Genomic DNA, 12,328 nt, shown 5'->3' with positions numbered 1-12,328 from the left:
CCAAGCGAGTTGTCGCTAATCAACGTAGACGCCATGGCTGAATTGCCAAAATGGAGCTGTGTTAATGGTGATAGAACGCTATCATCGTGACCTAGTAGTGGATACAAGGCGTGCATGCTCTGTTATGAAAATGGCAAAAGGCACAGAGATCCGACTTACTGGATTGCCGTGTGGTGAAGACCAGCTCTGTGGATCCCGGTTAGGGGTGCACAGTCTCTCCTTCGCGTGTGCGTGGTTGACCAAGGTCGGCTCCTGCATCGTAGGACATGTGTTATTGGTTGCCTAGTGCTCAGAAGGTTACTTGGCCTTGAAAGACGCTCAGGCTTGGGCAATGGAACTGTCCATGCAAATACAGCGGTGTCCATTCACCTGTTGCCGACACCTGCATGCACTGTGAAGCGTGCCTCGCGCGAGTGAGATGCTGTGCATAGGGCATTGAGACCCCAGAGGGCGATGCATTGTGTAGTGTGACTCGTTGCCTGCTCAGTGGCAGTGAGAATGTTTAGGCACTACGTTTACAGATTGTATCAGCTGTGTTGCATATGTGAATGCAGATACGTAGGTGATGTAAAGGCAGATTGTTGAATGTTCCTGAATACTTTACTTGTCAAGGATGAATACAGAACAATGTGTCAGAAAGTGCTGCCAAATACACTTTATGTGGCATTGTGTGTATATGTCATCAGTGGACCCTTCCCTTCGATTGTACTGATTGCTCCATATGAGGGACTGTCTAAAGAACTAGATGAGAGTGCCAATAGTGGGACAGGCAACTGTATGTTCTATGTGGGTGTACTTAGCTGGGGGGCTTGTGGGGCTATAAGTACACAGCTCTCTATCGTGTGGCTAATTAATGCAACAACATGGCGGTTACTGAATGTTGATAGAGTCCAGTTGTCAATAAATATAATTGGAGCTTAATTGAAAAATAAATTCCATTCTATCATCACGTTAAGTCCTTTCTTCACGAAGTCGAGGCAAAAGATCAATTTTTGTTTGGTTTTTCTTAGTGCAAAATCACAGTCTCCTCCTCAGGTTGGGTTTGTTACTGTCTGAATAATAAACTAGAACATATGTGTATGTTTATGGTTATTTGATTTCAAATGTGCCACAATGAGTTTGTCGGAAACCTGATTTTTTAGACATGATCAGTGTTCACAGATGCACTGTCTAATTTCTCTCTTACATTTCCCAACATAAATTAGCCCACAAGGGCACTTAATGCCGTATATGGGCCACTTGCTGTTACAGTTTGTGAAAGAATTATATTTCCATTTTAATCCATAGAGGTCTATATCTTTGAGATCTTTTGTGAGTCCACATACAGAGCATTTCCCGCATTTAAAATGCCTCACTACAGGTGGTAGGTTCCACAGGTTCGACTGGTGGTCTTTATATATATATGTGCAAGAATGTCTTTTTGATTCTTGCTCCGTTTGAATGCCAACCATGGCTTCGCAGGTTGAAAGGAATCTCTTTTGAGGATGTCCCAGTGGCGTAGAATGGTTCTTCTCAGATGGTTGCTTATCCGTAAGAAGGTTGTGACGCATGTCATTTTGTCTACTTGTTGGACACATGGTTGTTTTGTAAGACATGTTTGTCCATTTGTGTTATGGGCCTTCTTGTGCGCCCTGTGTGTCACTTGTGATGTGTAGCCTCAGACTGATAGTCGGTTGCTCAAATCTTTGCTGTTGCTGTCAAAGTCTGTTAGTGTGTTACAGTTTCTACATAGTATCAAGAATTACCCCTATGGAAGATTTTCTCATGAAGCCATGGGGTGGAAGCTGTTGAAGGTGGAAGGCTTCCTATATAGAGTAGTGGCAATCAAATTTTGCTCTGTTTTATAAATTTCCAAATTTAGAAATGGGATACAACCCTGATTGTAATGCATAGTACATTTTATGGATTGGTTTTGTTTGTTGAGCAACATTAGGAAGTGCTGTGGTTCCTCCAGTGAGCTACTCCAAATGAGAAAAATGTTATTGATAAAACAATGCCAACACCTGAGATGGGTGGTAAATGGGTTGTTAACGCTATAGAATTAGTTTGTCTCCAAGTTATCCATAAAGGTGCAAAAGTGGCACCCATGCTGGTCCCATGGAATTGTTTATAGAACTTGTCTTGGTAAAGAAAGAAGTTCTCGCTAAGGGCTAGATGTATGCATTCTAGAATGAAAGCTGCAAGTACTCTCTTGTTGTCCCTATTATCTAGGTATGTTTTAAGTACCTCAATGCATTCCGCTTGCAGCATACTCGTGTAGAGAGACTCAACGTCTAAGGTGAAAAAAATGTCCTCTTTCTCCAGGTTTAGGGTGGCTAGTATCTGTATCATGGAAGTCGTATATTGGACATACGATTTAATTTGGCTCACAAAAGGGCGTAGGAACACATCTGTATAGATAGACAAGGGCTCTAGGATACATCAAATCCCGGACAGGATGGGTCTGCTGGATGGACATGATTCATTTTTACGGATTTTGGTATACAGTTGAAGCCTGCTGTGGTGGGGTGCTTTTGACTAAGAAGGCTTTCTCATTGTCATCAATCCAGCCTTCGATCCATGCATGGGACATTAGGCTTTCCATTTCTGCTAGAAGCAGTGTGGTGGGGTTGGTTGCCAGTCTCCTAAAGAAGCGTTCATTGCTGAGATGTTTTTGGATTTCTTCCTTGTATAATGATCTGGACCATAGTATGATGCCGCCACCCTTGTCTGCATATTTTATGACAAAGTCGTGTTGGTCTTCTAGGTTTTGGAGTGCTAGTCTTTCTCATTTATTCACATTGTCCATATATTGATATTTGGTCAAAAACATGCTGTCAAATTCCTTGAGGATACAATTTTTAAATGCTAGGATTTCTGGGCATACCATCGAGGGCAGGGGGGATAAATACTGATGGGTATTTAGACCTGTTGTATTCTGCTCATCTGGTCTATCCTCTGTTGACTTGCGATACAAAAATCATAGGCAGAGGATTCTAAAGATTTTTCAACTTCTGTTGAGAAACGGTCTGCGTCAGTGCTGGGGACAAATAAGCCTTTACTAAGGACGCTGGTTTCTTCTTCCGTTAGTATGTGGCTGCTGAGAATGAAGATTGGGATTACCACATTTGTGGTGGTGGTTGTTGTACCCACTGTCTTGTGCACATCCTGCAGTATCCCTGCTGACATACTTTGCCTCGTCGTCCCCGACCTTGAAAAAACTGTCCTCAATGTTGTTGAGTACCTGCAGTGAAGGGGCCTTCCTTGGTAGAAACCGAATCACTGCTGTTCGAGGTATTTTTAAATGTTACACATTGCCTGGGATATATTTGCTGATTGTATCCTCCGCTTCTATTTGAATTAAGGTTTTGTTACTGATAGAAGCCTGGGACCAGACATGGGTAAGTCCTCTCTTCTTTATGGTTGTCTATATCTTTTTTTATCTTCCAAATTTTTTTTATCTAGGCTAACTTGTTTAAACTTCTTTATTTCTTCATTGATTTTTTCCAGCAGGTTTTGAATTTCTGGAATTACAGGATCTCTCTGTTTCTTCTCTTCTAATGTTTGTAGTTCTTCCTTTTGTTTTTTGGCTTCTTCCTCTGCTGTCTCAATGACGAGAATAACCCAGTCACGCAAGCATTTGTTCCCTACACCACAGAACTTCGCTTGGAATTTCGGGTTATCCAAGAACACTTGTGGGATATTTTTAACTTGAAGACCTTCTGTAATGACTCCTGCTTTGAAGTACCTAAGCATGAGTTGTCCATGGGATGCTGTCTGGACTTGTTTTTTCTTCTTTTGGGTGATCGTATCTAGGTCTACAGATGATACATTTTTGTCAGCTTGGACTGACGGAGGAGGTTGTCCCAACAGGGATGGCGTGTCTAGCAATGTGAGAAACAATTTGTCGTAGAACGTTACTATGTTAACATTATCCATTTAGCTGATTGATAGCACCCACCAACCGTAGGGTTGTCCAGAAACGTAGGTAGTTATATGCCGCAAATTTGGTGAAAATCTATCCAGTGGCTTGGGATGTAGGCGTGAGCAAATTTTATCCTGTTGCGTTTATTGGAAAAAATGCAGATTTTGGAATCTGACGGGCCATATACTTTTCTTGCAAGGTTTCGTGAGGAATCGTGAGGGCTTGTCCAGGAAGTCAAAATTATGTGCAGCCGAAAAAGTTTTCTTCCAATGGGTTCCGCAATTTAACCATAACTACAGGGCCGCTACCACAGGCCCTGTAATATATATAATATATATTACACAGCCCGCAGTAGCGGCTGTGTAGTTATGGTTAAGTTGTTGAACTCATAGGTAGAGCACTTTTTCAGCGGCTTATAACTTTGCTCCTCCTGGACAAATCCTCACCAAACTTTGTAAAAAGAGTATATGGCCCGCTGTGAATTTTATCACCCGTTTGGGTGAGGTTTCGTTCAGGGGGGCAAAGTTATAGGGGTCCCAAAAATCATTTTTTTCCATAGACTGAATGGGAAAAATACCTACAGCCCAAACGGCTGGATGAATTTTCACCAAATTTGCAGCTGGAGTGGGGACTTGGGTCAGAAAGTGTGCTTTTGTGTGTTTGGTAGAAATCGGACCAGTACTTTTGTTGCAAAGGACTGAAATGTACATCCCAAAAAAATTGGTGATATCTGGGTCCGCTCCGTGAACCCATTTCCCTGTTCGCTTTGAGGACCAAAGTCTCATTGGCCTGCGGTACGTCGTGCTGGCGGCAAACAGTGACGCAGCCGGTAGTTGGCTGGAGGGAAGCGTGCTGTGCATCAAAGGTTTTGGGAAACGCTGCCATGGTGTATCAGAGGACAGTTTTGTGGTGTGTGGGGCAAGCCCTTAATGCTTTGTGTGTATTGCTGGGCCTCTTGTATGCAACTGTGTGGCCACTAAAACTACTCATATCTGCCTCCACTCCGGCTCTTTTTTCCCTGTTCACCGCGCGGTGAACAATGTGATTACTCTGCAGTGTACAGTGACTTGTTGTTTCTGAGGTCAGGGCGGTGGCGAACGGGCCTGGAAAACATAGTGTACGGCATCTGGTGGTGGGAAGAAGGGATGGAAACGGTGGAGGAGTGAGAAGTGCTGCAAGTGATACATCTCATTAGAAGAAGACAGTGGTGTGCCAGCGGTATCCGTGCAAACTATGCCAATTTGCTGTCTCTGAAGAGGCAACAATCTTGTGTGGTCATTGCAGGCAGCCATCGTTATGGCATGCGAGCTGCAGCAGCAATGTCTGGCTGTGATGAATGGAGGCAGGCACATTTGCAGAAGGGGAGTGCATTCCACAAGACATGCCCATCTACAGATAGAGTGTGCTATGGTGTGCTGTGTGTGGTAAATCTGTAGCCCCTTAATGCATGGTTGCAGCCCTTGCACAGAAAAGTATGTCCACTGGTTGAAAAGGTATGTGGACTGGTTGAAAGTCGGAGCCACATTGTCACTTTGTGTGTGCGGTTTGGCTGCATTGCAAACATTGTTGGTTGCATGGGTGTGGTGATTGGTAAAATAATGTACAGTTGCCATGTATGGGTGGAGATGCTGCAGTGACCAGTCATGCACTGTGTCCACTGTGTGCACTAATGGAAGTGTAACTATGGAAGAGGTTACGGTGCAACTGATTTTTACATGTGCTTGCGTAGTGTGCATTTCGCAGATTAGCCTGTGTTGCAGTGCACTATGCAGTACTGCTTTTATGTACGTAGTCCAGTGTGGAGAGCAGGACCAATGTTTCCACGATTGTGTTGTTTGGTTGGCATTATTACAATGGTTTCTGAATGGAAGTGGGTAGCAGTGGCAAACCCTGTGGTATGTTTGTGCATTACTGTAAGTAAAACATGTGTGCATGAATTCCTGCTTTAGGGTGCAGAGGTTGGGTAGAAGGGCCGGTGCCTATGTTGGCTTTCTGATTTGTGGCAAATGCCTACATGTTCGCCTGCCTGACTTACTTATGTTATGGTGGGTGTGGGAAAGGCCTAGACATTTGGGTGCGTGGCCGAAGGCCGTAGTCCATAGGCCATGCACCCAGCAGGCTAGGCCTTAATGTCAGCCACCACAATGTAATGCAGTCATGCACTTGTCAGTCTGCATGCATGTAAGGTTGGTGACTTGTACACAATGGTTGTGGAGGACATTGTAAACTTGGTAGATCAGCAGAAGTGAGCTGCTGTGTGTACATTAGGATATGGTGTACATAATTGCCCCTGTTGCACAATAGAGAGCCTCATGCCACCACATGCATTTCCTCTGGTTGGGCCCTTATAATCCCCTTGCTTTTGGGAGTGCTGTAAGATATTGCAGCATGAAAGGCTGTGCTCAGCAGCACACATGTAAACTATGGCTAACGTACACCGGCTCCTACATTCCATTCAGCACACCCAACGCAACATTATGAAGCCATGCGTGCAAATATGTGCCCAGGGCGAAAGCTGCCAGGCTGAATTGCAGATAGGGAGTGCAGTGCACATGACATGAGCATTTACCCATAGCCTGTACTATAGTGTGTTTCCTGTGGGGAGGATCTAGCGTCTTGTGTGCATGGCTGGAGTAGAACATGAAAAAAGGAGTCCTCCTGCTGTACTGTGCCGCGGCCCTCCTGGTACTTGGGGAAGCGTATGTGCCACATTCTGCGTTTCTCACCATGATGGCCAATGGAAATGGGACTATGGCCTTTGTCCAACAGGTGCTCAGAGTGTGCATGATAGGCAAGAGCTCCAATAGTGAGAAGGACACTTCCTGCTTCACTGAAGCACAGCCTTATCGGTACTTGAGGGAAAGGCGTGTGCCACATTCTGTGCTTCTCACCATGCTGGCCAATGAAAATGGGACTGTGGGAAATGTCCAATCACGTGCGCAGGGTTGGCAGCACAGGAAAGGGCGGCAATCATTTCTTGAATTAGTTTGTGCAGCGCGACTGGCAAACATGAAGGCACAGTTTTCATCATGGGTGATGCCTTTGTGGAAGATCAGTTTGTGTATGCCCTCAAAGGAGGGTCTTGTGGCAATTTCGGTTTGGAGGAAGTGGGCGCTTTGTGGTGCAGTGTCGAATCGTGCTGTTTTGGCAGAGTGCTTGTAGAATGTCAATACATGGCCTCTTCGGCAACTGTACATGTCATGGTTGTGCACTTTGGATCCTTCTTTTTGGGTTCCATGGCTTGTTACAGTGTGTACCGTCAACTGAAGAAGATGATGAAAACAGTGCAGTGCTTTTTTCCCACTGCCAAGGTGCTTTTCTCATGTGTACCCCCAAGAATAGTGTGGAAGTATTCAAATGATTCCTGTCGCCAGCCAGAGGCCGGAAGGGGTCTCATCAACAGAAGCATGAGTGACTTCTTGAGTGCTGCTAGGATGTTCTACTGTGAGAATGAGAACATTGATACTCGATATACAAACCTTTTCAAACGAAATAGCATGTCTTTGTCGAACAGAGGCAATGACATGTTGTTTCACAATGTACAGGCTGCACTGAAGACCCTATTGTAAGTTTGTGAGCTGACATCAAAAACACAAAATCACTTATAAAAACCACAAAAAAAATGTTTCCATGGAAGTGCCTTAAAAAAATGAAAAATAAAATAAAGTCTCTTTTAAGAGCCGCCAAAACTAAGGACGTCCCCTACCCTTGTTGAAAGTTATTCCCCCACTCCCCCAACACAGCACAAAAATAGTGATAGTTGCAGGATGCCATGTGTTAGGTGCGCCCCTTTTGCAGATGATGGGCATAGAAATGGACCTGTAGAGGCTACGGGATTGGTCAAAAAGGTTTTTGGGTGTGTTGTGTACACATAGACTGTGGTACACAGTGTATGTGCCGACAGAAATGCAGATGGTGCAGTCATGGCTGGGTGTTTCACGAGTCACAGCGTGCAGGTTTTCGGGGAGTCCGAAATACATTGCCTGAAAGTGATTGGAAAACACTGTGCATTGGCTGTTCATTTTGGAATCCATCATGTGGATTTTTACTGCTATGGAGTACCTACAATGAAGTGACTGATTTTAGTTTGTTCGTGTGACACTTTGGTGACACGCAATCATGTCGATATTATTGTTGTTAATTGTGGAGGGAAAAATGCACAGCATGTTAGACGAGTTTCAGTGCCATTTGCTATGAAGGACGCACTTGCCCCAGTCATGCATGTGTTTCCAATCTCTTGCATAACTTTGTATCGCATTATGCAGACAATGATGTCAGTGCCTCCCGCCCTGCATCCGTTCATTGGGAAATCCATTGTTCTACTCTAAAAGGTGCTTTCTTTGTTTACTTTTTTCCTTTCCCAGTTTATTTCCAGTTATTATGCTCTTCTGACACACGCCACAGAAGGAATAGCAGGAAAGGCACAGTAAAGAAGGGGCAGCACCTGCATGGATACGATAGGGGACGTGCCGAGAGATAGAATTATTGGGTGGGCCTCACCTACATAGGCTCATGCTCCCAGAAGGACCCTTCTCACACATTTCCAAGTAGCTTCCCTCTGTAGAGTAGCATGTTGCAGTGCATGCACAATACAATGCCCTTTGCTGGGTAAGGGTCTGTAGCGCAGTATATGATCTGCAAGGATGTTTTAGAGCTCCGCTGCCCTAAAGGAGTGCCCCGCTTGTTGCCTGCAGCAGATGTGCCAAATGCTGTACATGAAATTACACTATGTAATTGTTGGAAGGATGGTAGACTGCCCACTGGTCCCGTATACTTTCATTTCAGTTGTCGTCACATGCAGTACGAACACTTTATGCTACACCATTAGTCTTAGAAGCAGCATTCACAGAGATGCATACATTCTGGCATACAAGAATATTTAGAACAACACGAAACACAGTTTCATTTCGTGGAGCAGGAAGCCATTTCTCTTGTGCGACCCATGTAGCTACAGTACTTTCTAACCACTGCTAACAACATTGTTTATGCTCTGCACATTCTGCTGTTTGCTTACTTGCCTTTACATGCACTAGTATGTGCGTGACCAAGTCGCACCAGCTTTGTCCTTTTGCAGATTCACTACAAACTTTCCAACCTGCAGTTACAGGTTTTCTTCAATTGTACAACCTGCAGGCGACCTCTTGACACTTTCTGTCATACTGCTCAGTGCAGACACGATGTGTCTGTTTCACGGGTTATTGAAAGGCAAGCAGCACATGAATCAAATGAATGTGACATTTAACAGGCCCACGTCACACTGCAGGTTGATGTTCCTTGTTCACCGGTGAGCGTCATACAGTCAGGCATGCTTTTGCCACACATTGGGGGTCATCATGATTCGGGCGGTAAGGGATTACCAGCACCGGTAAGGACACTGGTGCTGGTAATCCCTTAGCGCCCAATTCCGAGGTCCCTTAGCAGGAACTGTACGGAACATGTGGTCTGACCACACGTCCCGTACGGGTCCCGCTAAGGGACCAGGGCACTAATAATGGGTTTGCTAGTCGCAAGCCCGTTATTAGCGACCTCCCCATTCCCATTGAGACCTATGGGGGCTCAAATGGGAGTGGGAAATGGTTTGTTCAATGGGGACTTACTGGTCCCTCCAGGGTCGGAATGCACCGGTAAGTCCCCATTGAACAAGACCGGTGCCAGACTCGGTATTGAAGACAGCCATGGTGCAAATAGCGCCATGGCTACCACTAATCTCTGAATGAGGCCCATTGATAGGTTTGCAGAGCCACCCACGTAGTCGGCAGGAGTACTTGAAAGGCGGTAGCCTACCATATTCATCTGTAGGGCTGGCGACATGTGCGGTGTTACCAGCAGAAAGTGGATGACCTATGCATGGGTATAGGTGTGCAACGCATACACGTGCACTTCCACAACTATTTAAAAGTGCATTAGATAATGCAGACATGTGGCTACTAATGGAGGCCTACAGATTCTTGCTGTGTGATTGCACATACACCAACCCCTAGGAAACGTCCATATTGCTCATCTGTAGTCATCTCGGCCACTACTGTGCGGCACAAATGCACCATGCAATGTTAACACAAAAACAGAAACTACTCAAACACTCACTAACATTTACCATGTACATCTGTACTTGCTAAGATACACTAACAATATTCAGAAAAGGAAGGGCTAGCGCAAATGGATACACACACCACACAATTTGGCATTTCTGCTCATTTACCATGAGGGCAGCCAAGGAATCAGTAACAAAGCGGTGTCAACAGGATGTTATGGTTCTGTTGCAGTACCAAACAATTATTATCTTTACAGAAAACACTATGCTAAAGCAACATTCTGGTTACAGTGTCCAACCAAAAACCTATGAAATTCACTAACAAAAACATTGTTAAAGGGAAATTATGGTTAAGTTGCACTAGTAAAAACCTATGCAATGCAATTGACAAACATTACAGGGACGTTATGGTTACAGGTAATACCGAAAACAAAACGAAATTCGCCAGTTATGGTAAGCTAAGCAACCATAACTCGTGCCACCAGTGTGCAGTTCAATGGCTAAAACCCATGACATCAAAGATGCCATCACAAATCTCATTGATTGTAAATACATTGGACAGAGTGGGTGAGACATAGGAGCCCTAACGAGTGCCCAGAGTACTGGATGCCATGTGAGTGCTTCCCCTGCGCTACTTTAAATTCTTTAATACACAGTTATGAACCCTCCCAGTGCCATCTATTTTGGCAACCTCTGAAGCTTGAAAAGTAGATCCACGCAGGCTTGACATGTGGCCAACTTTGCACCGGACCTGCAGATGAACTGGCCTGCTGTTAAATCTCAGTTACCAGTTTACTGGTTTCCACTAGATGGTGTAATTTGCTTTCTGACTTTGAGAAGATTCAGACATGCAATTGTTCATTTTACTATAGTCTGTAACAAAGCTATAGCTGGTAAGATAGTTCAGTGAGTTGAACACTCGCTGCTGTGAGTGCGATCCTCAGTTTGCAGGTTCAAATCCTGGCAAGGCCAACTCAACCTTTCATCCTTCTGAGGTTGATAAATTAGTACCAACGCAGGTTGAGTGATATTGTATGTATATTTGTTCTATATAAAACACTCATTATCATTTGGCCTTGGACATCTGCTTGCATTCGCAGTCATTTGGTAATATAGACCTATACACACTGATATTAACGATACATATGGTGATCCATTTTTGTATGAAATGTATATCACACTACAGTGATATTGAACCATATTGTTTGTAGTGTTCTTAGGAACAATGCTATATGATGCCACTTACTGTTTTGTCAAGGGGTGAAATGTGTTCCATCGCGTTCTGTGACGTCACTTTGGGGTGGGGTCAAATTACACCGCTTCCTGTGATGTCATCCATGGTCAAGGGTTGTGTGATGTCACTTCCGCTCCTGTGGCATTTTGGTGAAATGGAGCCCCTGCCTGCTACCTGCTGTCTACAATTTAGATCTAATTGCCCATAGTACTCGGAAGTGTTCTCCTGCTGATTCCTGTTGGTTTATTTCTGCCTTGTCTATGGACTGTTGCTTCTATTAGGGTGTGTCTTTTAAAATTACCACAACGGTTCAGAGGTGTTAATCTTCAAAGTTAGTTTATTTTCGTCTGAGAGGAAGTTCTATCGGAAAATTAAACTGAACAGGTAAGCTGCGTACAGTCAGTGTTATTTTCTTAAACTCCCACCTTGCAACATTTAAAAAGAGAATTATGTCAACGTTTAGTTTTGATCGATGCACATGAATCACGTATACGTGTAAATGTTGGAAAGGTGGGTTTGCTCGTCAAGAAAAAGTGCACCCGTTCATAACAAGTGGTAACATTGGAAGGGCTGTATTAAACATGTTAGGTGCCCACTTATACTCTTAAACCAAGTGAACACAGAAAAGCCCTGCTGCAGAAACACATTTAAAGATAAAACATGCTTATATTACTTTTCACTGAAGCACAATATGTTCTCGAATGTGTCATTTCCTTTGTTGTCCTTTACTAATATAATAAATATTACTACTGTTTCTGAATCCCTACCTTGTAAAGCGACATAGCTGTACGTGCCTTTTGGTCTGATGATTTGTATAATGCGGACGATTTAATGCGAAAATATCTTCTAAACCCAGCTGACTGTGTTACCTCTTGCTGTTACTTTCATCCATAAACTTGGCGTGATGATATTAGAATCATGAAAACGTGAACACATTGACAAAGAGCTTTGGTGATTCCGGGCTACCCGGCACAACCTAAGTCGTCTTAGCTTTTGCCAAATTATATTTTCTGCTGATGTTCAAGTTTAAGCCTGCGTAAAGCTTCCAAGAGATTGCACAAGCCTCGCGCAGGGAATCTGTTTGCAACAGCTGTCAAGCTGCACCATGCGTAGCCTCATCCTCAACAGTTTATGCTCAATCCTGCACGCGGTTGGCAAC

This window comes from Ambystoma mexicanum, chromosome 12, assembly GCF_040938575.1.
Source record: "Ambystoma mexicanum isolate Mex_15411 chromosome 12, UKY_AmexF1_1, whole genome shotgun sequence".
In the NCBI taxonomy this organism is placed as follows: domain Eukaryota; kingdom Metazoa; phylum Chordata; class Amphibia; order Caudata; family Ambystomatidae; genus Ambystoma; species Ambystoma mexicanum.
The sequence above is the reverse complement of the archived record's forward strand: the minus strand, read 5'-3'. Positions refer to the sequence as shown.